Below are 3,051 nucleotides of genomic sequence, written 5' to 3'. Positions count from 1 at the left end.
AATTTTCCTTTGCAAAACCAGAAGAACTCTGGCCAAAAGTACAAATTTTAATTTTTTTTTTTTTTTTTTGCGATAGAGTCTTGCTCTTTCGCCCGGGTTGGAGTGGCGCCATCTCGGCTCACTGCAAGCTCCGCCTCTCAGGTTCACGCCATTCTCCTGCTTCAGCCTCCCCAGTAGCTGGGACTACGTCCGGCTAATTTTTTGTATTTTTAGTAGAGACAGGGTTTCACTGTGTTAGCCAGGAGGGTCTCGATCTCCTGACCTCGTGATCTGCCCACCTCGGCCTCCCAAAGTGCTGGCATTACAGGCGTGAGCCACCGTGCCTGGCAAAAGCACAAATTTTAATACTGTCCTCCAGCTGGACCTTTTCTGCCACCATCAGGGCAAATAGTCAGAGGTCCTCTATTTACAAACCTTCATGGCCTGAAGGAAAAACCCCACTCCTTATAAAGCTTGTAAGGCAAACCCCACTGTCCTAGCTATGCTTAGCTGCCTTCTCCAGGGCTCTCCATTGGGACTCCCCTGCTGACTCCCTTCTCCTCCAAAAGCCAAGGGGAAAAATTGCCTCCTCCTCCTCCACAGGTCAAAAAGTGAAAAACAGCCACCCGGCTCCTCCGCTGTTTATCTCACTCCCAGAACTTGGCAATAAGCCCTGCCCTACACAGAGCCCCTTAGTTCTCCCTCCAGGCTCTGCCTGTTAGAGGAAGTAAGTGAGCCAGTTGGACCCATCCAAATCCTCATCTCCTTTTCAGCCTGGACCTTTGGCAAATTAAAAAAAAAAAAAACAAAAAAAACAAAAAAACCCACAAAACCTAGGAAAGTTCTCAAATGACCCTGAGAGGCTCATTGAAGGTTCCCAAATATTGGCCCTTACATTTATTTATTTATTTATTTTTTGAGACAGAGTGTCGCTCTGTCACCCAAGCTGGAGTGCAGTGGTATGATCTCGGCTCACTGCAACCTCCACCTCCTGGGTTCAAGCGATTGTCCTCCCTCAGCCTCCCGAGTAGCTGGGACTACAGATGCACGCCACCATGCCCAGCTAATTTTTCTGTTCTTAGTAGAGACAGGGTTTCGCCATGTTGGTCAGGCTGGTCTCGAACTCCTGACCTCAGGTGATCCACTTGCCTCAGCCTCTCAAAGTGCTGGGATTATAGGCATGAGCCACTGTGCCTGGCCAGCCCTTATATTTAGATTAACTTGAAAGGACATAAATATCCTCCTGGGACAAGCCCTCTTACGGGAAGAAAGAGAAACCAGAATCTGTGAAGCAGTCAGACACTGTGGGGATGAATTACACCTGGCAAACGTCAACTACTCTCGAGGGGCTACAGCTGTTCCCCAACAAGACCCCAACTGGGACTACAATATCTAAGCAAAAATATGGGCTGGGAACCACATGCTGCTGTGTCTAATAGAGGGAATATAATAAAGTAAGGTTAAGTCTATAAACTCTAGTAAGTTAGCCACCATAAACCAGGGGCCAACCAAAAATCCTATAGCCTTTCTCAAAAGACTACAGGAAACCCATATTAAGCATACCAACTTAAACCCAGAATCCCCCAAGGGACAACTAGTCCTAAAGGACCATTTCTTTACCCAAGCCATCCTGGATATCAGGAAAAATTACAAAAGTCAGCCTTAGGACCCAGTGCTCCTATGCCAGAAATCCTCAAATAAGCCTCCTTGATCTTTTATAACCAAAATCAGGACAAGGAGGACAGAGCTAAGGAAAACGAAGAGGCAGGCTTAACTACTAGCTGTTGTGCAAGCCCACCAGCCCCCTCCAGGTTGCCTTCAAGACACTCCTCCAGGTAACTGCCATCAGTGGGGAAGACTAGGCCACTAGAGAAGGAATTGCCCAAATGGAAGGATGCCACGCATAGCCTGCCCAATCTGCCATAAGCTCGGCCACGGGAAAGACTGTCCCAGGAGACAAAAGGCCTCCCGGTCAGATCTCCACCCAATAATAGCCTTGAACTGAAGAGGCTCTCTGCTCACCAGCTTCCAAATCAGACATCGTCATTAAAGGAACAAAGCCAAGGGCAACTCTGGAAGTGGCAGGTAGGACTCTATACATTTCCTTCAAAATACAAGAGCTGTCTACTTTATGCTAACCTCCTTCTCCAGGCAGCTTTCCTCCAAATCCTGTCGGGTAATGGGGGCAAGTGGCACCCCTTTCTTTCTTTCTTTCCTTTTTTTTTTTGAGACAGAGTCTTGCTCTGTTGCCCAGTCTGGAGTACAGTGGCACAATCTCGGCTCACTGCAAGCTCCACCTCCCAGGTTCACGCCATTCGCCTGCCTCAGCCTCCCGAGTAGCTGGGACTACAGGTGCCCACCACCACGCCCGGCTAATTTTGTTTTTGTATTGTTAGTAGAGACAGGGTTTCACCGTGTTAGCCAGGATGGTCTCAATCTCCTGACCTCGTAATCCGCCCGCCTCAGCCTCCCAAAGTGCTGGGATTACAGGCATGAGCCATTGTGCCTGGCCCCCTTTATTTCTTTTTGACATCCCTACTTAAGACCCGAGGAGCCTTCTATATTTGTGGCCAGTTATTTCACCAATGCCTCTACACTAACTGAACTGGAATGTGAACCATAGGCTGTGTATCCCCAGACATCTTCAGAGCCCCTGGCAATGTCTCTTCAGTACCAATCTATGGATCTATGGGCATTCTTTTTTTTTGAGACGGAGTCTCACTCTGTTGCCCAGGCTAGAGTGCAGTGGCATGATCTCAGCTCATTGCAACCTCTGCCTCCCAGGTTCAAGTGATCCTCCTGCCTCAGCCCCCCTAGTAGCTGGGATTACGGGTATGTGCCCAACTAAATTTTGTATTTATAGTAGAGACAGAGTTTCACCATGTTGGCCAGGCTGGTCTTGAACTCCTGACCTCAGGTGATCCACCTACCTCAGCCTCCCAAAGTGCTGGGGTTACAGGCGTGAGCCACCGCACGCGGCCCAGGCATTCCATCTTGCCCAGGGTGAAGAGGGCTATCCAATTAATTCCCCTTCTTGTTCAACGTGGCATTATATCCAGTATGGGAACCAGA

The sequence above is a fragment of the Theropithecus gelada genome, chromosome 10 (assembly GCF_003255815.1).
Source record: "Theropithecus gelada isolate Dixy chromosome 10, Tgel_1.0, whole genome shotgun sequence".
Lineage (NCBI taxonomy): Eukaryota > Metazoa > Chordata > Mammalia > Primates > Cercopithecidae > Theropithecus > Theropithecus gelada.
This window is presented reverse-complemented; position numbering follows the sequence as displayed.